The sequence below is a fragment of the Vombatus ursinus genome, unplaced genomic scaffold (genome assembly GCF_900497805.2).
Source record: "Vombatus ursinus unplaced genomic scaffold, bare-nosed wombat genome assembly UNPS02014779.1, whole genome shotgun sequence".
In the NCBI taxonomy this organism is placed as follows: domain Eukaryota; kingdom Metazoa; phylum Chordata; class Mammalia; order Diprotodontia; family Vombatidae; genus Vombatus; species Vombatus ursinus.
Window position 1 is genome coordinate 44263151 of NW_020954557.1, and position 25832 is coordinate 44288982.

The following is a 25832-nucleotide window of genomic DNA, read 5'->3' on the forward strand; positions in this document are numbered from 1 at the left end:
ACCTAAGTTCAAACTCAACCTCAGAAACTTACTAGTTGTGTGATTCCAAGCAAGGCACTTAACTTGCCTGCCTTGGTTTGCTCATCTATAAAATAGGAATAATAAGAGTATCTACCTCTCAGGTATATTGTGAGGATAATTATTTCTAAAGATAATATTTGTAAAGTGCTTTGCAAACCTTAAAATGCTATATAAATACTAGCTATGATTAAGCAGCTTTTATATCATCTGCATGAGGACTGCCTCTGTTGGTAGAGAACACAATCCTTCCATGCTTTGGTGGACTATCTATGTTATATTACAGGACATTATTAATATTATCGTAGCTTGTAACTTTAATAAATCCTGACTCCAGGCCCAGTATTCTATCCACTATGCCACCCTCTAGGCAGCAGTTTAACAAATGGAAATGAGGGAATGGCCTTCTCATTGGTCCCTCTAACTCAACTATCTCCCTTTCCCAGTTTATTCTCCACATTGCTGTGGAGTTCCCTACATCAAAGAAATGGGAGGTCTAGTCCCTATCCCTCTCATCCATAAGTGCCAAATCTGGAATTCTAAACCAGGTCTTTGACTTCAAATCCCCTAAGTGCTCCTCACACGAAAGCACACTGCTTCTATTGTTTCCTGGGTAGAAATGTGCACCCAACCAAGGAAGCTATAGCTTTACTGACTGATTTAATTTAGTGTGCTTATAGCTTCTGGACCTTCGTAGTTGAAGTTGTACTTTTGTCCAGTAAACTACCCAGCATTTAGCATGGTGTCTGGCACATAGTATTGACTGGTTATGTTCATAGCATTGATTGCCTTCATCTACACAATGATTTTACCTTACAAATTTTCTGATATAACCCCAATTTCAGAAACGAAAGTGTCTTGATTTTTGATTCCAAAAATATGGTCACTGTATAATAATATACTTGTTTGGCAATTAAATACACATTGACTCTGACGTACCTCGAATTGTTTAACTTTTTATGTCCTGTACCCCTCTCCCGCACTAGATTATAAGCTTCTTAAGGACAGGATCTTCTTAGCAAGTAAGGTACTTTCACAGAGTAGAGACCTGGTGAATGTTTACTGGTATGCACAATTGCTGTTCTAGGATAAAAAAAAAAAGGCCATTCTGGTATCTCTGGAATTGGCTGTACAAAGCCAATCTCCAGCTCTTCAGGCAGCCTCTTTCACATAGATGCTAGAGATGAGGGCTACTGAATGCAACTGTGAAAGTCAGTGCTTCCATGGCCTCCCCCAAGGTCCTCCTTTCATTTATTATGCTGCCCTGGCCATATTTGTGATAACTTTAAGATAATTTTATTTCTAGGAGTGGCTGCCCTCTGTTACCAGAGGCTGGAGTCCATCCTTTGACATCCAAGGTTCACAGAGATAATGGTGCATTATTCCTCATAACCAAAGGTGACAGTTATATCCATCTAAGTCATTCATTGCTAGGACAGTAGAGAGCTCAACTGCGTGGTAGACTTTTATATTTGTGCCTCTCGTACCTTTGCTTGTTCAACCTAAGGCCGTACAGAACACTAGAAACATATCTTATCTCTTGTCCATTTGGGTACCAGGGTCAAAAGATTGATCATGGTAACAAGTCACTTAACTTTTAGTTTCATGTCACGGATGACAGTTTTGACTTCAGGGTCTATTTGTGACAGTACAGGTTCATTCTCTTTTTATTGTTGTCAGTCAGTAATGCTAGACTGATTTTGTAAGAGTAATGACTCATCATTCCCAGGCAACTTCCTTCAAGCTGTCAGGGTCAATTCATACTCTCTTCAGTCTAAAAGCAAAGGACTAAGTAAAAAATTCTCTGAAAGGAGCACTTAGTGCTATGACTCAGAGGGGTTTTTTTGCATCATAAAGTCAATCATTAGAGCAAAAACATAAAGGTAAGCAACATATTTATCTGTACTTTGGTTTCTGTAGCTTTTAAAAAAATTTTTGCTATCTACATAGACACACACATACACACACACACACACACACACACACACACTATAAGGTCAATACCTTATAGTCTTGGAGAGTTTCCCAGTGTTCTTTTATCAGTATATATATATCTATATATATAGATATATATAGATATATAGACATAGATATAGATATATAGATATAGATAGATAGATAGATAGATAGATAGATATACACATATATAATGAATGCTCTAGGCAGCTGTATGTACCAGTGCCCAATAGGCCTTACTTCAGGTTTAAGCCAAGACAAATAGATACAAATAGGTACATATATAATATGCATTTATGTATGCATCAAAAGTACATGTCTTGTGTGCATATGTCTATGTGTGTGTTTGTTTGTGACAAATCAAGTCTGCACCTAGCACATTTATATCTGAATATGTGGGTGTACTACCCATGCTTTGGTAGCAGGAGTCCTCTATACAAATGAAATCAAGTCCACTCCTTCTCCATTATTATGGGCTCACTGAGTTAAAGCTGGAAACTGATCAAGTTCTCAGATGTCATCAAATCCAATGATGTCATTTTACATATAAGGAAATTGAGGCCCCAAAAGGTTAAGTGATTTGTCCAAGGTCGCACAGGTAATGGGTTTCAGAACTGGATCTCAAACCAAGTCTGAGTTCTGAAACCAGCATTATTTTTTGCTGTACCTATTTAGATATAATAATGATACAGAGATTCATGACTATAAGCACTTTTACATATGTTCTTTCATGGATCACTAAATATTCCCATATGGTGGGTAGAGCAAGTATTATTTGACTTCACAGATGAAGAAACTGGAACTCAGTGGGGTCAGGTGGCTTTTTCAGAACACATCACTAGTGAGGTCTTCTGACACCAAACTCACTGATCTTCTACTCAATGAGTTTTCTTTAAATCCATTCTCCATCCCTCCCCATTCCCTTATCTCTCAAAGTGTAATCAAAAGAACTTAAAATGACTTTTTAAATTACTGGAAAATAGTCAAATTTGAGAGATTATGTAAAAAGCAGAGAGCACCAACTTGGTTTTATCTCTTAAGAAGAAATAGGCACATATTCCCCAAAGTATTTTTTTTAATTTTGACATGAATACCTTATATTTTGCTATATTGGTAAGCCCATTATTTAACGGCTTATTTAAGAGGCAAGTTTACTAGCAAGTAGGCTTTCGTGAAGGTCAAAGCAAAGACTGGCAACTGGAAAATCAGGTATTTGACCCTTACAGCTCAGAATTAGGAAGTGATTAAATGTTAGAGATTTATTCCAGAAACTGGCTGCATTTGAGAAGCACTGGCAGCTGCTAGGGGTGACTGAAATAACATCCATTTCTTCAGGACACTTTTCAGAGCCAAGAACTCACTTTTTTCTTAGTTTCTTTATTGGAAATCTGATTTTTTTTTTATGGGTTTTCATTTTCCTTGAATTTTTTTTCAATTAAAAAGCATTTATTATTCCTCTCGCCTACCTCTCTACCATCCCCCCATCCCTCAAATCTGGAGGGGAAGAAGAAAAAGAAAACTTGTGGTTTTTGAAAAGCAATTGTCTCTTACAAAATTATTAGAGCAGAAAGGATTTGTAGTGAATAAGAAACTAGAGCCAGTAAGATAATCATTCAGAGACTTACTATTCCATAAATACTCCATAAATACTCACAGAGTTGAATCATTCACACTATCTGTTGTCTCCACTAGTGGCTATTATGGTTTTGATTTTCTTATATAGAGTCTAGAGAGCTTTTCAAATACTAACATGAAGACTCCATGAACAGTTTAAGAGGGAGATGGGCCACAAGTATTGATAATTTTCTCTTTATAAGTAGAGAAACAGAGTTCCCATTGAAAAATCAATGACAAGAAGAGAACCAGGATTCCTTACTCTCAATCTGCTGATCTGACAGCTCTTAGCAGCTTTCCATTTAAACTGAGGGTTTGAGACTGTTTAAAATCAATGGATCCGATTTTCACTGCTATTATTTCTCCTGGAAGGAAAGTGGGTGAGTACATAACAAAAACAATGTACGTAATCTGGGAGTTGTCTTTATTATATGAACTACTTTGTCCTTAATCAGAGACACACCTAGATTAAGAAAGTGCAAGGAGCCAAGCTGATAACACAAGAACTGTAACCTGCAGGCTCAAGCTCTGGTATAATTCAATAGTCATTAGAAATTGGGTTTGGTTCCACTAGGTGCTTGGTATGTATGAGCCTTCTCTCTCTCTCTCTCTCTCTCTCTCTTTCACTCTCTCTCTTCCTCTCTCTTCTCTCCTCTCTCTCCTTCCTCCCCCCAACTCATCTGTTCTCTAATACCCAATTTACCATTTCCTTCAGTTCTTTGGGGCAACTAGGAGGCACAAGGGATAGAGTGCCAGGTCTGGAGTCAGAAAGACTCATCTTCCTGAGTTCAAACCTGGCCTTAGATACTAGCTGTGTGACCCTGGGTAAATCACTTAACCCTGTTTGCCTCAGTTTCCTCATCTGTAAAATGAGCTGAAGAAGGAAATGGCAAACCACTCTAGTATCTCTGCCAAAAAAAAAACAAAAAAAACCAGAAACGGTCGCAAAGAGTTGGACGCGACTAAAACAACTTAACAACAATCACATTTACAAAATACTGTTTTTACAAAGGAGCAAATTGAGGTATCTAGTAATTCAAGATATTATGTTTTTCAGAGCTGAGAACAGTATTAGGCATTTTAGTCTTTTGCTTTAAGTAGTCAGAGAGTACATTTCTCATGTCAAGGCCTTTCATCATATCATAGTGACTCTTTACTTATCTGGAACTCAGTTATCTCACAACCTTACCTGTCCAAAACAGTGCCAAATCAGGAGATGAAAACTCAGAATAAATAACAGAAAGTCCATGCACTTTAAGATCATATACTTTAATTATATAACGATGCTTTCAGGGCCTCACTCAGAGTCATCTTCCTCTTAACTTACAATGCTAATGTTCTGGCCATCTGATTTCTGAGCCCAAAGCACAATGGTGATGGCAAGAGAATACAGTCAGCCACAATGAGAAGTGGAAAGACGCAAGGGAAGAGACAGAAAAAGCATGAAAAGCAGACACAAAAGCTCCCCAAAAAGCACAGTGGGAAGTGCAAACAGTCCTAATTCCTGATTAGGCTTAGAGAGATTTGCTATATTTTAGCATAATATAGTAAGTTCAAAATTAAGATGTTGAGAAATTTAAATAAGATTCTATTATATATATTCTCTTTTAAGAATGAAGGCAAGTTGGGGCAAGTAGGTGGCGCAGTGGATAGAGCGCAGCCCTGAAGTCAGGAGGACCTGAATTCAAATCCGGCCTCAGACCAAACACTTGACACTTACTAGCTGTGTGATCCTGGGCAAGTCACTTAACCCCAATAGACTAAAAAGAAAAAAAAAGAATGAAGGCAAGTTATATTTCTCGGACAACACTCTCTATTTTGAACACCGCTCCCTAATCAAAAGTTAACTGTTTTTGTCCCATTTCCTTTGAGGCCTTGATTTTTTAAAGTGATAGCTCAATAATCTGACTAATTTTGACAAATGAACTAATGCTCTTGCCTTACAAGGTAATATCTATGTTATTTTCCTTAGTGGTCTTCTGGAGGCAATGTTTTATCCCAACAGAATAACTCTTAAAAAGAAGAATGTAATATGGCAGTAGGAAGTGACGGGGCCTTGTCTTCCTTCTCAAATTACATCTCCTAGGTAGGTTTTATTTTCCAGATCCAAGCCCTCGCCGACAGTCACGTTTAAACATGGTGCACAGGTAACCCTAGATTTACAAAGATTATGCTGATAGGGCCAGGCTTATCCGAGGATCAACACAAATATGTGGCCAACAATTATTTGGTTTTTAATTTGTTTTTTGTTGTTTTTTGGGGGGAGGGGGGAGGGGGCAGTGATGGCATAGAGCACTAGACCTGGGAAACCTGAGTTTAAATAAAACCTTGGGCACTTATTAGCTGTGTCACCCTGGACAAGTCATTCAACCTCTTAGTTACTTTGTTTCTCCTTCTAAAAAGTAGGAATAAAAATAGCACCCACTTTGCAGGGTTTTTGTGAGGATCAGATGAGATATTTGCAAAACACTTAGACGGCACCTGGCATATAGGAAGTGCTTAATAAATAAATATTTCTGACAAATATGGAAATGGTTTGTATGACTTCACATATATAATCAATATCATATGGCTTGCCTTCTCAAGGGGAGGGAAAGAGAGAATTTGGAACTCAAAATTTTTAAATGAATGTTTAATTAAATTTTAATCAAAATATTTAACAAAATAAATAAAAATATATTTAAAAATAAATGTATGTTTTCTCTTTTCTTCCTTCAAAGCTCAGTTCAAGTCCCAAGTTTCATGAAGGCTTTCTCCAGATATCCAATGAGGAATACTCCATCCCTACTCCATTTTTTTATGCATTGCTGTTAGGCAACACACTACAATGGTACAAAGAACCCTTGAACTGGAATCAGATGATTTGTTTTACCTTGTTTAGCCTTAGGCTAAGTTTCTTCCCCTCTATGGACCTTAGCTTCCTTAGCTGTCAAATGAGAAGACTGAACTTTTTCCATCTCTTAAGATCCTTTCCAGTTCTAAATTCTATGATTCTATGACCTCTCCTTGGGGCAGCTAGATGGCACAATGGATAGAATGCCAGACCCAGAGTCAGGAAGATTCTTTTTCTTTAGATCCAGTCTAGCCTCGGATGCTTACTAAGCTGTGTGACTGTGGGCAAATCACTTATCCCTGTTTGCCTCAGTTTTCTCATCAGTAAAATGAGCTGGAGAAGGAAATGACAAACCACTCCATTATCTTTGCCAAGAAAAACCCCAAATAGGGTCACAGAGAGTCGGACACGACTGAAAAACGACTTAACGACAACAATAAATCCTCTTTCCTATGTATATCATATTCTAACTTGAATTACAGTACTATATAAACTCCCAAAGGTAAAAAGTAATTGCATCTCCCCTCCCAACCCCACTTTTGTATCCCAGCACCAAGTATGTTGCCTCTACTCAATAGGCCTTCAACAAGCATTTGCTGAATTAAACTGTACGTGGGAAATTAAAAGGCAACTGTCAAACATTATCTAGCCTAAAAAACACCTCCCCCTGTATTCTGTTCAGAAGGGAATGAATCACTCCCATTTAAAATCAGCATGAAATTCAAAGCTTTAAAAAAAAATTTAAAGCACCCATTTATAACTAATTCTCATGTCAAAACATTTTAAAACATCATCAGTGGGCTAAGCAGCCTGCAGCAACCTCTTTCCAAGTGAAAGCTTGGCTCTTCTCATCGCCCAGATCAAGCACTGAGTCACTGCTGGGGTGAGAGAGAGAAAACGGAGTTTGAAAAGGCCTCAGCTTCTGTTTAAGGTAATGAGAGGTGAAGAAGAAGGGATGAGCACATCTTGTTAAGTAACAGAAGTAAAGTCCAAGGAGAAGGAGGACACTTGGTGCAGGCACTGGTTTAATAGTTGGGATCTAGCCAAAGCCAACCCAAGAAGGCCTTGCTTGGACTGTCTATTCAAGCAGAAGGGCTGAGGATGATAGATCTGGAGAGCCCTAAAGCTAAGAGCTCTGCTTCTGCTTCAGTCAGAAAAGGAATTGGATGTGGAAATGTGTTCAGCAGGCCCCTTCTAGTGTTCAGAAAAGGCCACATGGTTTAATGAGCAGAGTTGGATTTGGGAGTCAGGAAGAAGTAGTTTTAAATTCTGCCGCAGATGCTTCACTTGCCTGGGTGACTTCCAGCAGGTTATTTCACTCATGGCTGTGTCACTCTAAGCAAATCACTTAACATTCTAAGCAACTCTCTAAGACTGAATTGCAGAGAAGGGGCTCACTTGCACTGGTAAAGGGAGTGTCTCCATCTGAGAGTTCCCTATGTTGATGAAATCACAATGAAATCAGAATGCAACCCATCATCATTATTATTAATAATAATAGTAGCATTGTTTACCAATCCTACAAAGCTCCAAATCAGTAATAATAAGAGAAGTACAAATCAAAACAACCCTCTAGTTTTACCTCATATCCAGAAAATTGGCAAAGATGACAAAAAGATAGGAAAGGGTTGTAGAAATAGGGGCTCACAAATGCATTATTAGTGGAACCACGAATTAGTACATCCATTTCAGAAAGCAATTAGGAATCATACAAATAAAGCTGCTAAAATGTCCAAACTCTCTGACCCAGAGATTGCACTGCTAGGAGATCACTGACAAAAAGAAAGGCTTCATAGACACCAAAATATTTACAGCAGCACATTTTGTGGTAGCAAATAACTGGAAACAAAGTAAATCCTCATTGACTGGGAAATGGCTACACAGATTGTGGTTTATGACTGTAATGGAATATATTATCACACTGTTAGAAATGCCCAACATGATGAATATAGAAAAACATGGAAGGACTTACATGAATTACACGACTTTACACTGCGAAGTGTGCAGTGACTACAACAATTTAAATGCAAAGAACAACAACCACATTAACAATCAACAGAGAATGTTGTGAAATTATAAAGAATAAGTGTGAGTTCAAAGAGATCTGAAGATGATCCCCTCCCAAACACAAGCTTTTCTGAAGTGGGATCCAGAATGTGCACCATTGCAGAGAGTGTCAGATCTTTTCAATAGGTCGACTAGTTGTACTGACATCTTTTCTCTTCTTCCTCTTCTTTTAAAAAAAATTTACTTGTTTTAGGAATGGCTCTCAGGAAGGGGGAAGAAGAAAGACACAGGTGAAATCTAGGAGATGTTAAAAAAACAATTAAAATCTATTTAAAATAAACAAAAATACCCAATCTTGCTTTGTAGCCACTAGTTAATGGTGTCAAATACTTTTTTTATGGCTTAGTAAAACTGAGGGTTATTGTCATTTCACACTAAGTTCTACGAAGGCAAGTAGATGTTCCACCTGAACTTTGTATTTTCCCCAAAACGTGGTTAATAAGTGTTTGCTGAGTTAAGTTGATTATTGTCACTAGTTGACATTAGTTTTCTCCATTTTCTGACAAGATGACGAAAAACAATAATAGAGTGGAAGGAATGGTAGATTTAGGGTCCACGGATTTGTGCACAACTCACTACCTATGTGAACTGAGGTAACAAAATTCATCTCTTTGGACCACAGTTTCTTCATCTGTAAAACAAAGGGGTAGGTCATAGCTTCAAATCTAGGATTCTGTGAAATGTAGAATAGCATTTCTTGTTGTTCAGTCACATCTAACTCTTCATGACTTTGTGGATCATACCATCTATGGAGTTTTCTTGGCAATGGTACTAGAGTGGTTTGCCATTTTCTCTTCTAGTGGATTAAGGCAAACAGAAGTTAAATGATTTGCCACGGTCATACAGATAGTAAGCGTCTGAGGCTGGATTTGAACTCAGGTCTTCCTGACTCCAGAGGCCCAGCACTCCCTCTACGCAGCCACCTAGCTGCCTCAGAAGAGCACTACTTGGCAGCGTTATTCTATTTGCTGGCTCTTTCATTATCTCCCTTAGTAAGGACCCTGTTTGTATAAATAAAAACACAGGATGGCTTGTCCTTGTGTTTCAATGTTTAGTCAATATTATTTTCTAAACCTGATGCAAAAAAAGTTAATTAAGATGTTATTCTTGGCACGTGAACCTGGGCACACTATTCCCACATGAAAAGCTATACTGCAGGAATATTGTATTGGGGAATTCCCAATGAAAACACCAGTAGAGAGTAAAGCAAGTGTGTTAAACTACATATAGCAGCATCTGGACAGATGAATCAATAATGGCCAAACCATGGAAATGTATCACAGAATGGAAAACAACAACAAAAAACAATTAAAATCAAATGGATTGACACAGACAGCCCTGAAAGAAGCCATGGGGAAAAAAAAAAGTTTAAACAAAGAAAGAATGTGCCATCCATGCCAATGAGAGAGTTATTACCTACTGGGGCCAGCTGCTGCCAAATCTGGGTGTTCTCTGGGCTTCCTTTTGAACTTCAACCTGTAAATGTGCTCCTGGCATAGCAAAACCTCCACTAGAACCTGGGAATGCATAGTGAAACAAGTTTGGGCCTCTGCTGACTGAGGACCTTTCAAGAGGCATTCTGGTATACAAAGTTGGGCTTTTGTTTCCTGGGGGATGTCAAAGGGGCAGTAAGTGGCATTTCTGCTGTCTAGGAATTTATAATTTAGTAGGGAGACAAAAGATGGACACTATTCCAGACAATATAAGTTTATCAAAATATTTAAAGAACACCTACTACATAAAAGGCTCTGTATTAATTACTGCAAAGGAAACAATGATAGTCTCTGCCTTTGGTATAACAGAGAAGTTCTTAATAACCTGGGAATTGTGAACTTGTCTTTTTTCCATATTTTGATAACTGTAATTCAAATTGTCTGATTTTTCTTTGTAATCTTAACATACTTTTTTTTTTACACATGTAAAAACATTATTGTGAGAAAGGGTCTAAGGGCTTCACCAGACTGTCAAAGGAGGCCATGACGGGGAAAATAAAAAAGTAAAAACACTTGGTGCAAAGGAAAAAGGTCTCAATTTAGAACACAAAACCCGGCTTCCAATCTTGGATCTGTTACTTAATACCAATGTGGGAGAAAGAGTGGGTGATTTGGAGTCCAAGGACCTAAGTCCAAATTTCACCTTTGCAACTCAGGACTTACTTAGAATTTCTAGACCTTAGACAAATCTCTTAACCCCCTGCATCCAAGTTTCTTTATCTGTAAAATGTGGAATAGATGATCTCCAAAGTCCCTTTGACCTCAAAATCTATGATCCTTTGTAATTACATTCTTCTGAACCTCAGATTCTTCAACTATAAAGTTAAAGGATCTATAATAATGTCCATAGAACCTACCTCATTGGGGTATTTGTGATGATCACATGTGATTACATATTGAAGCACTCTGCCAATCTTAAAAAGCTATTTACTAGCTGTGTGACCCTAGACAAGTCACTTAACCACTCTCTGCCTCAGTTCCCCCATCTGCAAAATGAGGATAATAATAGCATCTACTTTCCAAGGCTATTTTTTGTTGTCAAGTCAATTAGTCGTGTCTGACTCTTCATGATGACATTTGGGGTCCTCTTGGCAAAGATACTGGAGTAGTTTACCATTTCCTTCTCCAGCTCATTTGACAGATGAGGAAACTGAGGCAAACAGGGTTAAGTAACTTGCCTGGGATCACACAGATAGTGTTTTGAGACCAGATTTAAACTTGAGTGTTCCTGACTCCAGCACTCCATTCTCTGAGCCACCTAGCTGCTTCCTAGGCAAATAGAAATCAATGATTTGGCCAGGGTCATACAGTTAGTAACTATGTGAGGCTGAATTTGAACTTAGATTTTCCTGACTCCAGGCCCAGCACTCTTATCTATAACAACAACAACAACAACAACAAACCCAAGGTGGTTGTGAGAATCACATGAGACAATATATGCAAAGCACTTAGCACATGCCTGGCACATAGTAGGTGCTATTTGTTTATTATCATTATTATTGTTATTATTTTATAAGCTCATCTTCTATAGGTTCACTAAAAGTATCCTTAGAAGAAAGGCTCCAGTAGCATAGAAGATGACAAAGATGGCACATACCTCATCCTGTTCCCACATGGTTTTTATTTCTTCCACTAGAAAGATCTCTATACATCTACATAGTTTGGATATTATTAAATATGCAGTATTTTGAAATGGTCTTAAATTCTTATGAATCAGCGTGATGCTCAGTTCAAGCACAAGTTTATTTATTGAATTCTCAAGGATATTTTGGAGTTCATATTTCTAATACAAGGATGTGTGGTCTATTCGTTTCTGAAGAATGATTAGCTTCTGATATATAATTTAAAGAATAAAATAATTTGACCAACAAAAATGCCCAATTTCTTCTCCAGACCTGTGATTTCATCTGGCAAGGTGTTCCTGATGGGGTACTTCCTCTACCAATGCAGAGGAGGCCCTGAGTCACTTCCAGTATGAGTCAAGGGCAGGATTTTAACCTAAGTTTCCTGAGGCCAGGACTTTTTTATCCATTCTGCCAATGTACTTCTCACCTGCTCTGTTAATTATTATCATTACAATGAGAATGATGACGTGAAACTTCCAATTCCTTCAATTTAAGACAATGTATATCAAGCATGAAGTCATATGGCATTGATTAAAGGAATCCTGGGAGGGCAAAAATCATTGCTTTTTTTAAAATAACATAATTTAGTAGAAAGAACACTGGACAATCAGTCAGGAGAACCAGGCTGCAGTCCTGGCTCTGTCACTAGCTTGGCTGATTTCTTCATCTGTAAAATAAGGTGACTAGGCTAAATCAGAAACTCTAGGCTTCTTTCATCTATGGCTCATGCTCATATATAATCCCAAAGACACTTCGCTTCCATTTTAATCAGTTCTTTCAAGTTACATACTTAGCTCTCACCTCATTTTTTGAATAATAGGACATTGTGTAATATACAAAGGGCTGACGACATCCCTTTAGAACAAAGATTTCCACAGCTCTCCTAGTAATAAGTAAACAAAGTAGTGATCAATAGAATGCAGTAACAGGAAACATAAGGGATGCCAGGATTACAGAGAAATCAGCTGAAACAGCAAAAAGCAAAAATCACAGGCTTCTCTCTTATGACTAGCTCCCAATTCCATATACTTACTTTATGGCAACCGATATATAAATACAATAGGGATTGTGTCTCTCCTGGGTTCATAAGAACTTGGTAAGCTATTTTAGCCTCCAAGTCAAAATCAAACAGTAGAGATTTGGATCACACTTTCAGGAAAAAGAGTGATACAAAAGAATTTAATTATAAAACTGTAAGTTCCTGGTAGTTTAAATATAAGATATGTAGCCCTAAAACAATCTTTCCCATGATCATGTTTCTCTTGCCCCCATTCAAGCACACATTTCCTATCCCTCTCATTTTCCTATCTTTAATGCTAAGGACTAGGGGACTGTTTCCATTGTTACATGTTACCTACTCCTACCCCAATCCCACCACCTGTTATAGGGCTCTCCTACAGTGAAAGAGGCTCCAACCTGTGCTTTTGGCCTTTGGCCATACACCCTGTGGTAGTTAACTTTAACCTTGACCCAGATTGTGATGGAAGTTATTGGTAGAATTGGAGGCTATAGCCATGTAACTGAGAGAAAGGCATAAGACAAGATTTTTTCTCAAAATGTTCCCTTGTCATTTATGAACACACGAGAACTACAAATCAATTAGACAACAAGCATTTATTAAGCATGTACTACGTGCCCAAAGAGTTATTAAATTACCTATACCCTTTGACCCAGCAATACCACTACTAGGTCTATTTCCAAAGATGATTAGGGATAAAAAGAAAAGAACCTATATATTCTAAAATGGCTATAGCAGCTCTTTTTGTGGTGGCAAAGAACTAGAAATTGCTGGGATGTCCATCAGTTGGGGAATGGCTAAACAAGTTGTGGTACATGATGATGATAGAATATTATTGTGCTATAAAAAAATGATGAGTTCAATGATCTTAGAAAAACATGGAAAGACTTGCATGAAATAATGAAGAGCAAAATGAGCAGAACCAAGAGAACAGTGTATGCAGTAACAGCAATATTGCTTTAAGAATGACTGAGTAAATAAGTTATTTTGACTATTATAAATACCCAAATTAAATATAAAGGACGTATTAAGAAAGACATTATCTGCATCCAGAGAAAGAAATGATAAATAGAAGTACATCTATAATAATTTTATATATACATATATACACACACCCCTATGTGTGTCTAATAGTAGCCATCTACAGAGCAGGGGTGAGGGATGAAGGAGAAAAAGAAGTTAATTTACATGATAATTTTGTTGTATATTTGAAAGGAATAGCAAGTTGTGCATAGTAGATTTGCAGTTTCAAGTGCAATCATCTTTTTTATTGTACTATGTTATGGAAACGCTTGTTTTATTCTATAAATTAAAAAGAAAACAACTTTTTAAAGTATGTACTATGTGCTTTTCTAGACATCAAAGATACAAGAGCAAAAATGAAACCCCCTGTCCTCAAGGAGTTTATATTCTTTCAAAAAACACTGCATCGCCAATTTACTGGTAGAACGATATTATCTCTATAGGGAAACCTATCAGTATTAAGTTACAAAGGACAACAAAAATCCAGTACGGGATAAGTACATTTAAACAAATGTACCTATTTTTCTGGCAACTGCCTGGAATCCCAAAGATTCGAAACATCTATGTTTTCTATCATATGCCAGAGGCATATTATTACACTTCTTTTTGTACCATGCCCTTGTAAGGGCTTAATTCAAATAGGACTTTTTGATAAAAGATAAGATGCTAATTACAACTAAGCAAAAGGGAACATTATCAGAAAGATATACACTGTGATATGACAGAAGTCTTCAAATTCTTGCAATGATTCCAAGAAATTATTTGGTCCATGAGACTTTTGCTTCAGGCGCTGGGTGACATAATGGATAAAGGCTTAGGCTTTAAGTTAGGAAGAACCGGGTTCAAATCCTGCCTCTGACATTGAGGTGTGTGATCCCCAGGGAAGTCACCTAAACCCTAGTTCAGGAGTGGGGAACCTGTGGTCCCAAGGCCACATGTGGCCTTCTAGGTCCCTGGGCGCAGCCTTTTGACCAAACCCAAGTCTTACAGAACAAATTCATTTATTAAGGGAATTTATTCTGTGAAGTTTCGATTCAGTCAAAGGGCCATACTTGAGGACCTAGAGGGCCACATGTGGCCTCGAGGTCACAGGTTCCCCACCTTTGCCCTAGTTGCATCACATATTACTCTACCAACTCAGAGCCAGATTACAATCTGCAAAGGGGAGGGAAGGGAGAAGAGTATCCACACAGAGTTCTCTACACAGATTCTCTTGATAAAATGTGAACTCCCTGAGACCAGAGCCTGTTTCATTTTTGTCTTTTTACCTCCAGTGCCTAACATAGTGCTTGGTACATAGTAGGCACTTAATAAATGCTTTCTAATTTATCTTTCATGTATTCATTTTTGGTTCATGAACTTCCAACCTTTTAGAAGACTAGAAAATCTAAAACATTTACCATTTTTAATGAAAATAAGGAAGTCATACATTGCAAAATACATGCCCTTGAAATTTATTTTGAATTGCTTAAAAAGACACTCAATCTAAGAACAGATACTAGACACTACTGAGGTTGCAGTCAATTATTAAAAAACAAAGCACAGGTAATAACCAAGGATATTATTATTCATCATGTCATTAATTTTACAACATGTTTCTTTCAAAATATTCCTGCTTATTTACTTCCCTATCCAACCAAGACGTAGGAAAAAAATTAACATAAATATTTGCCTTAAATTATAGCTGAAAAGGTATTTCAAACAAATGTGATGCATTATTTTTTTCCACAATCCACCAAGTGTGGCTACTATGCATATGCAGGGGTGTGTGTATGCACACACATAAACTTCAATAGCTGAAAACTGCACAAAGACTTTTGGAACACTGTGTGTGTGTGTGTGTGTCTTGTGGATACATCATCATCATCATCATCATCATCATCATCATCATCATCATCAATGGGATAAATTCCAAACACACGAGACAAACGTTTTCTTTACTTTCTATCTGGGAGGTTAAGGGACGGAGAAGTTACATTTTAGAGAAGATTTGTTAAAACTGAAAAGAGAAAGTGGATTGGCAGCTGGCTGCATGCTCTAGCTGACCATCATTTTACTTGAACAAATGTCAACCTTCCGACCTGGTAAACTGACTAGGAATTGTTGTGCCCCGTTCTTCTACACAGAGAAGCCAAACAGGAGAAGATAAGATAGTCATCAGTTCAGTAACTAGTCTGAAAGAGAACTGTGTTTGTGAGAAACCCATCTAACTTGTCCTTATTTGGGACTGATTAACAATTAGCTGCTTTCAATTAATTCTAAGTGATCACTGTTTACCTTTAAATACCAGTTTCATGATACAGCTTTACTTGTTTTTATTGGGGAAAATAGTGTTTCAAAACTGTCTATGTGGCTCCCAACTGTGGGAAGTTTCAACGTTTCTTTAGTGACTAGGTTGAGCTCTGTAGTAGATAGACATTAGATTAAAATGTAATGAATTAAACAAAATGGGGAAAGCCAATTTTTATTCAACCTCTAGAATAATAGCACCAGCTTGCAAACTACTTCTTGTGCCTCCCAGAGAGGCAAAAGAGACTTTTCTGACACGAGGTTGAAAAGGCATGGCAACCAGGAAAGAAAAATGACAGCTGGTATTCTTTATTAAGAATTCTGCTTGGCCCTAACACAATCCCGCTCCATGGGAGTTCCACCTTCATGATAAAGGCCAATCTAAGAACTTCATCACAGCATAACTCTCTGTACATTCATCTCTCTTTCAAATTAGTCTCCAAACTACCCCAACTGGTATTTGATCCCATTATTAATGACTATCAAAAGTTTACAAGGCATTTTTCTTCCACATCTTTTGTAGTATCTACTGTAGTCTTACCCTGATGGATCATTATGAAGGGGTGGTAAGATAATGCTGGCTTCTGAAGGTTATGCTGCAGAGCCTATGGGCCTGACTAGCTCAATTCAGAGAGGCCCACCACCCACCTTGCAGGTTAGGGGCAAAGTGGTAAAATTTTCAGCCACCGTATTAAGACCACCTCCTAAGGGGCTTAGAGACTGCTTATGTGCTGGTGAAGAGAGTACTCACACCAAAGAAATCACAGATCGTGGAAGTGTTTTAAGTCAAGACTGTGGGATAGAACCTTAAAAATGGGAAAATGAGCTTTTAAACGTGACCAAACCCCAAATAGAAAACTCATTTAATACTGAGCTAGATGGGGTGAATTTATAATTGTCATCATTGGTACCCCTTCAAACCTCTATCTTCCCCCTCTAACTACTCCAAAAGGAAAAAGGAACATAAGGTATGCTAACCCATTGTGGTGGGCTTTGATGCATATAATACAGGAATGACCATAATAAATCCAGGCAACTATCCTACTGACAGAGGCTCCAAGGGAAATGCCACGGCAAAGCATGTTTATCCTCCTAGATATCCTCAAGGTTTAAGTATAATAACCAAGCTCTATCTCTTGTTGCTTCCAGTTTATTACATATGAAGCAGCACTTTGTCTTACACTGATTTCACCAAGGATATCTTGTAATATTCGCAGCTTATTTTTTTTTTTAAATCAGCAAGTACTTACTCCGGGTCTACTGGGCATACAAACATATCATTCACACTGAAAAAACTAAGTGGATAAAGAAGAGAATTGTCCAAATCATCACATGCAGTTGTATTTACAGCCCACTGCGTTAGTCCAGAATTACACTTACACTTATACACACACACACACACACACACACACACACACACATATACTTTAAATGTAATTCAGATAAGACAATATGCTGGATCTAAACTTGAATAACAAGAGGGAGAAATAGTTAGGCTGTATCAGCTTAGGGAAATATCTGTATTTTTTATTTATTCTGATCACTGCTACAAAAAGATTATAAATGATGGGCTTTTAACACTCAGTGATGACAAAAGGCTATGCATCATGGGACAGCATCACCTACAATCTAACCTCAAAGTGTTTCAAAGACAGACTACACTCTAACAACTCTGGGGTCCCTTCCACCCCTCCAGAATATCATCCTAAACCTTCTCAGGTCTCATTAGCCTCCGTGATCCACTTCTGTAACTCTCTAATGAGTTGATCACATTAATATGCATTATGTCTTACCTCCCTACTAGACTGTAAATAATTCAGGCTGATAGGTGTAGCTAAACTAGTTAGGAAAACACCACTGAAGTCTATCCTCATTGACTTGGTTCTTCACTATGAGGGTTAAGGATGATCAAATCCAGCCCTTTGAAGACGCCCTGGCACAGCAAAGTCTCCTACTTAATTCACAAACTCTTCTTGAACACTACTTTGAACCCCATTTGGTTTTGAGGGGCAAACCAGGCTGAAATATACAAAAAGGAAGCGTGGGAAGCTATCCTGACTCCCTGTGGGCCTGAGGACAGACAAAGACAGAGTCTGGCTATTTAAACACTAGCCTTTGGTACAATTTAATAGATCAATCTATATGAACGTTACCCAAATGTAAGAGAGCCTTACAAATTTTTGCCGGATCTGAAAGTCCTGCCCCCACTTTTTTTGTTTTAACTAATAAGGCAAAAATAAATAACACATTACAATACAGAGTCGGGAATCCATAAGTGTTATGTAGGACCCTCCCCCCCAACACACACTGCACTGGAAAAGAAATAGTAGTAGTGGGAAAGAAAGGGGAAAGAGAGAGGGAGAAGAAATCCAGAATTGCCAAGTACAGAGACTCTTCATGTCTCCAACTGTCTAGATATTTTGCCTTCCAGCCATAGATTCATGTCTTACCAGAAGAGCTGATAGAGATGAATCATAGGCTTGACGGCACTTTGCAGATGTCATCAAGTCCATCCCTCTGCCTCCAGCGATGACTTCTTCTTAAACACTAAAGGAGGATTACAGACTTGAAGATATTATTTCATGAACTCACTTAACTTCCATGGTTGAATAAGCCTTCAGAGTCAAGAAATTCTTCTTTTGTAGAAAACCCACAAGGTCACTTAAGGTAACTTTACAGTCCCCATAGCATTAGGCATGTTTCCAAAGGCAGTACTCAAACAGAGTGCTCTTCTGTTTTTAAAAAGCTTAAATACAGTGCTTAATGATATTTATAAATAAGTTCCCACAAGCACAGTTCTTATGGTCAAAAACACAAACCTAATCAATGTTTTCAAATCTCAAAAAAGGCACCTTGGGATAGTGAATAGAGTTGGCCTTGAAATTAGGAAGACTTTGGTTGGAGTTTTGCCTGTGCTACATAGTGGCTGGGTTACTCCCCTCTCAGACTCCAAGTCCCTTAAGCTATTAGTGCTCTAAGCAATTCACTAAACTAGGCTTCTCAGCCCAAAGTCCAAGAACTTGTTTTTGTTTTTTAATTTACATAACTATTTTAATACAATTGGTTTCTTTGTGATCCTATGTATTTTATTTGTTGCATTTAAAAACATTCTGAAAAGGGGTTCACTGGCTTCACCAAACTACCAAAAGAGTCCATGATGCACAAAAAAGGATAAATAATTCCCAAGTTATTCCTAGGGTCCTGGAGTTCTAAGACTCTAAGCCGTAGAGATGGTGCCAATTTGCATTGGTAGAGGGAGTTGCCTCACCAGGGAGTTCCGAATACTAGTGAAATCACAGGTCCAGTACAGCCCTATCCCTAAAAACATCTATTCTGATAGATTCTATTTTTTTTAATGCACCCATATTCAGAGGATAATGGAATTCAAACTGGAAGGGACCTTAGAGGTCATCTAGTCCAAACACTTCATTTACATATTTGGAAACTGAGGCATCTCAAAAAGAAGCAACTTGTCTAAGGTAACACAGGTACTAAGTAGCAAGGCTAGATCTGAATCCTGAGTCTCTTAACTCCAAATCAGAACTCTTTCTATTTTGTCACTGCCCACATCATTTTGTCCTAAGACTTAGAAAATTCATTATGGTAAATTATTGATAATAATCAATTCAATATATGTCAAGTATTGTGGCAGAACATTGACCTGGGAGAAATACATAGTTTAGATGAAACATACTCTACCTACTCCCATGGAGCTTAGCAGGGGGAAATAACACATCAATACACAGATAATTCTAACTTTAAGTAAAGCATAAATGCATTAGAGAGGTGCAAATCAAAGTGTTATGTGGGGTCCTAGGCTTAAAACCACTAAGGCAACCTTTTAAGTCAATATTAAACCTAAAAAAGTATAAATATTACTTCATCTATTCAACAAATATTTGATGAAAGCTTACTATGTGCAAGACCTATGCTGAGCATTTACAAAGATAAGACAATGGTTTCTGCCCGCAGGAAATTTACAATCCAATAGGTTGTGGTTTTGTATACCATAAATGTAGATGATCTTACTTATTGCTTGGAGCCCTAGCACAGTTATAGGACTTTCTGGGTAAGTTAGATAGAACTGCAAAGGAAACTGATCTAACACATTGGATGAAAAAATTCCTACTGAATAGATCGTGAGATGTAGCAGAACAAGTAACTCTTAGAATTCCTCTATAAATATGTGTTTCGGTCAAGAGCTGCTCCTGGAAGGTGCTGAGCCCGAAATTGATGAGCTCAGGCTGGGCTTCATTGGAGAAACAGTAGAGTTGTTCTAGTGCAACCAAATTGCCTTCACCACAAAAGCCCATCTCTTTAAAACTAGTATTTTCTCAGTTGCACTGGAATGGCTATAACTTGTGGAATACCACGATCTCAAAATTACAAATAATCCAAAGGGTGACGTAAAAACAACCGGCAGGTTTAAGCACGCTGCAACGTGTTACCAACAATGACTTATACAGAAGAAATGGTGTCAAAAGACATTACCAAGGAAATGACTAGAAAAGGAAGTGGTCCAATTGTGAAAGGATGAGAGACAACAGACGGACCTCCCAAACAGTACACTGCATCCCTGAGATAAAAAACAGAAAAGCCTCTAGCCACTGGGCAGATTTTCCAGGATTTTTTGGGGAAATGAGCAAAGATCACATAGGAATGGAATACAGGGATACTTATCTGCTCTAGCAGATAAAATCCCAAATCCATCAAAGTATGCAGAGACTGAATGAATATTAAAAAATAATTGGCCAACCATTCTGGAGAGCAATTTGGAACTATGCCCCAAGGGCTATAAAAATGTGCATACCCTTTGACCCAGCAATACCACTTCTAGGGCTGTACCCCAAAGAAATCATAAAATTGGGAAAAGGACCCACATGTATTTATAGCTGCTCTTTTTGAGGGATGCCCCTCAATTGGGGAATGGCTGAGCAAGTTGTGGTATATGAATGAGATGGGACTACTATTGTACTATAAGAAATGACAAGCAGGCAGACTTCAGAAAAACCTGGAAAGACATACATGTGCGATGACTGACTTTGACAGACTTGGCTCTTCTCAGCAATGCAACGATATAAAACAACTCCAAAAGACTCATGATGGAAAATGCTATCCACATCCAGAGAAAGAACCATGGAGTCTGAACGCAGAGCGAAGCATACTATTTGCTTTCTCTTTTTGCTTTGTTTCTTCTTTCTCGTGGTTCCTCCCATTGGTTCCAATTCTTCTTTACAACATGACTAATGTGAAAATATGCTTAATAAGAATGTACGTGTAGAGCCAATATCAGATTGCACACCATCTTGGGGAGGGGGGAGAGGAGGGGGAAGGGAAGTAGAGAAAATTTAAAACTCAAAAACTTGTGGAAGTGAATGTTGAAAACTAAAAATAAATAAAATTTTTTAAAAAATTTAAAAGAGAGAGAAAAAAAGAAATTGGTTCAATTTGGCATGGTTGTAAACAGTACTAGATTAGGAGTCAAAAGACCTGAGTTCTAGTTCTTAGTAATGTAAGTGGGTAATATTGGGCAAATAATTTGTCAGAGCTTCAGTTTCAATATCTATAAAATTATGGGAGTTGATGCATATCTCTGAAATCCCTTCCAGGTCTAGATGGTTAAATCCATGTCTCACGCCTCCTTTTTTTCCTTCCCCACACCTCTTCTCCTCACCTTCTGCTTTTCTTTCTAGTGAAAGGGTGATAGCTGACTTATGACAACATTAGAAGTTAACATTTATAAAATGGTTTATGATTTGCAAAATGTCTTTACACGTATTATCTCATTAGATCCTGGCCACAATCCTGTCAGGTAGGCACTATTGATTATTATCCTTATTTTAGAGATGAGGAAACTGAGGCTGAGGAGAGTCATACAGCTAATAAGTGGCTGAGAAAGGAATTCAAAATCAGGTCTTCTTTACTCCAAGTTTATATGCTACACCACTAAGCTAAAGTCAAACACTCTTTGAATTTTCCATTCTTATAGACCTTAATTTTAAAAAGGACAAAGTGTAAAGTACAACATAAGAAGATCAAGTCTGAGTTTGGGATGGAAATGGCATAGAAATTTTCATCAACCTAGAAATTCCAAAACAGAATCCACGGATCCTACAACATTAATCTAAAGAGTGCCAACAAAGCTTTCACTGTAATATTCAGAATGAGAAAGTTTATACCTCTACCTACATATTGTCTAAGGAGTTGGCAAGAAGATGAGGAATTAAGAACCTAAAACACTAATCTGGAAAAACTCATTTTTTAAATTATAATACAGCAAAAAGACTCCCAACAATCAGACTCCATAGTTACCACCTGGTCCCATCAGGATTTTGTCTTCACCACTAGTGAAGCACTTTTGGAAATGGAGCACTTCTCAATATAATCCTAAATAGAATTTAATTTAATTAATTTAAATATAAAGCTTTAACTAAAAATCAGGTCTTTTTCTTTTTACATGCACACTTGTTCAACATTTGGAATTTATGATAATTCAAACACTACCTGTTTGAACCCTGCTTTTAAAATTTGGTCAATACATTTTCACTTTGGTTTACATCCTACTGGATAGCCTCTCACTATCACAGTATAATGGGCTTGCTCTATGTCACAGGTGCATTTCCTTTGGCTGCTCCCATGACCGTTCACTTCACGCTAGTCCTCTGGTTACTTTTGTCATGCTGACCCTAACAATAGTTTATTATCTGCAGAATAAAAATGCTCCCCAAAAATTACTTCTAGATATAGCAATGCAAGCAGCTTTTAAGCCCAAGCAGCTTGGCCTTGAACTAAAGATGGCTGAGTATCCCTGAGTGATCACCCCTCCTTCCCCCCATTAGAAGTAATTGATAATTTTGTAGGACTACTGTAAAATAAAAGTGTGAATTTTTTACTAAATTAACAAAATAAAATGGATAAACTTCCAAATCTTGAAATCCTACTGTGTTGAAATTCTACTATATCTGAAGGTAAAAGAGTATTTTTCCTAAGAGGATTCTAAGTCCTTTTTAGGGATTCTAAGAACTAGACACTTCCTCACCTTCTAAGACTTTCAGGTCAGCCTCTAAGAACATTTGTAGACACTTCATGCTTTTCACTTGATTATAACACTAGTACTTCATGTTTTTTAAAACTATACAGAATCTGAAACAAGTCAAAGAATCTCAGATCCTTTTTGACTTTCCCTACAAGCATTTCACCTTGTTGACCATCCCCTACTTCTGGATATTCCCATCTTGCTTGGTCCTGCTTACCTCTTAAGAGTCCTTTGCCTGCTCCCCAAATATGGCTAATCCCTAAATCTCCATCCTAGACCCTTTCTAGGCTGGATCAATCATTTAGATTTCCAGTCCTATCAGTGACTGCCTGCCACACATGTCCATTTCTAAATACCACTAGCCCCTCATACTCAGCATGTACCCAAGTGAACTAAATGCATGATGTTCCACTCTGATCTGCCCCTTTGATTTTATAATTTCTTTTGATGGCAGGTTCAAAACCTCAGAATCATCTTTTTTTCTCCTCTTTTACCCCTCCCTCACCCAACTGAATGTCAAGTTCTGTTGATTCTACCTTCACAATCTCTCTTACTTTATAAATGGTCTCCACTTAATACTCCCACTGCCCAAATTCAGTCTCTCATTCTCTGTTACTAGCTCTTTCCCATCTCAGCTTGCCCTCTGCACTCTCAATATTTCCCGGGGTCTCTCTCTCCATATTTGGAAGGCACTTGTTTCTCATCTATAACTTTTTCAAGGCCTAGCTCAGACACCACAGCCTCCATAAAAACCTTTCTTGATTCCCTCAATGGAGAATCTCTCTCTCTCTCTCTCTCTCTCTCTCTCTCTCTCTCTCTCTCTCTCCAAATTTCCCTACAATACTTTGTCCAGTCTGTCCTTTGCTCTTATCATTCTACTTTGCATCACATTTATTTGTGTACACATCACAGACTAAGTTCCTAGAGAGCAGTAACTGATTTTGGTTTTGTCTCAATTTCCCAAGTATCTCAAACACTGCCTCGCCCTAAGCGGCCACTTATTAAATATGTGTTGAAGAGAATTCTCTAATGGTTCAGGACATACAATGAAAAAGGAGATATCAGAGACTAATGAATGATTAACTGATTTAACTACCAAATTTCAGAAAGTAAATTTAGGAAATCCTTGTTTACAATTTTGTCTTGATTGATAATTTTTAAGTGAGACATCAAATTTGCCAGGAATTTTGCAGGGAAAAAAAGGTCATCAAAACATTATTTACTATGCAGGCAGGCCTGTGACTAGCTTTGACCATTAAGGTTCCAAATCTACACACAGACCAACATTTTTACATAATCATGCGCTTTGGAGGCACAGAGCTCTACAAGGTGAACCAGCTAGGTCAAATTGTATTTTTTTAGTTCAGATTTGAAACTTAACCAGGAAGTTCTACAGGAGTTCAACAGTGCCATGATGTCCTGATCCCTCAAACTGTCTACTAAGTTAAAATGCTCTGCTCCTCTAACAGGTGTATCTGAGCAGCCTCTTTAAGAATCACTCCCCAACGAGTATTTGAAAACCCCAAGTTTCTCAACTTTAGTCATTAAGTTCCTCCTTCCTTCCCTAAAACGGCTATGCCTCTATGTACCTTTCCCATGCTGAAAAGTTCTGTCCTGGAAACTGCATTGTTTTCTTTGGTCTGTTGATTCTGAAATGGCTTCAACTCAACTAAAAGCCTTGGGAGTGGGGGAGAGGGGGAGAGGGGGAGAGGGGGAGTGGAGGAGTGGAGGGTGGGGGGAGGTAACCCTTTTGTTGTTTCTTTCTTTTTCTTCCCCCACCCCCCAAGCCCAGATCAAGAACTCAACAAGACCGCAATTACCAAGCTCCAAAAAATATTTTTTTCGTCCCCTCCAGCACTATATTCTCAAAAAACAAAACAAAACAGAACAAAAAAAAAAACACCGCCTCACACTGGTTTCTAATAAGCTGGACCGTGTGGGAAGCAAAACTTTGTGAAGTTTTCTTAGAAAGAGACGACAGGCTGAGCCAACTAAGCTACCACTTTTCCCTAGGCTTGGCTGGAGACAGTGATGGGGGGAGGAGGCATGTCACTTTTCCATACTTTATTTCCAAGAGACTGATCCCGGATCGGACTTTTGCTTTAACCTCTTGGGTGGGCGGGGAGACCAGTTAAAAGGAACCGGGGCTCCAGGCTTTGGCGGGGTCCGCAGTAGTTGCGTGCGGTGGGCAGGGAGGAAGGGGACCCACAGCCCAGTTTTGCAGCTTGTTTTCTCAGCTGATCTATTTCTGTTAACAGGTGGCTGGTTAACTCCACCTTTTAAAAAAATGTTTTTAAAGACTTCATTCTGCTATCACAGGAAAGTACCATCTGCTCCTCACAAGAGTCGAACGCGCCTTAGGGTAAACCACAGGAAACACAATAAAAACGGACTTGCAAAATCGTCTCTGCCATAAGTGGCTCCCAAATCATCAGTTCAGAGGGAGAGCCGGGGCTCTAGGGTACAACTTGCTCCCGAAGCGCACGCATACTCACTCACACACACCCACACACACACACTTCTAAGAGGGAGGCCCGCAGCGCTCTCTGATACAACTTTTTCCCTGCGCGCGCACACACATATGCAAAGGTGAACCTCTGAGAGGGAAACCCGGTTTTGTTACAACTTTCTCCCCGTGCGCGCGCGCGCACACACTCACACACATATACACTCATGCACATACACATATGCAAACGTGGACCTCTTAAGAAGGAGACCCGGATCTCTGATACAACTCTCTCCCTGTGTACACGTACACACACTCACGCACACATACACAAAGGTGGAGCTCTGAGTGGGAGACTCGGATTTCTGTGATACAACTTTCTCTCCATGCACACATACACATACACACAAAAGT

At 38.4% G+C, this 25832-nt stretch overlaps 1 protein-coding gene across 2 annotated transcripts in view; it reads right to left on the bottom strand.

The window, feature by feature from the left end:
* Nucleotides 1–25832, bottom strand: part of ITGA6 (integrin subunit alpha 6) — a 103304-nt gene that overhangs the window by 76575 nt on the left and 897 nt on the right. The window lies entirely within an intron of this gene.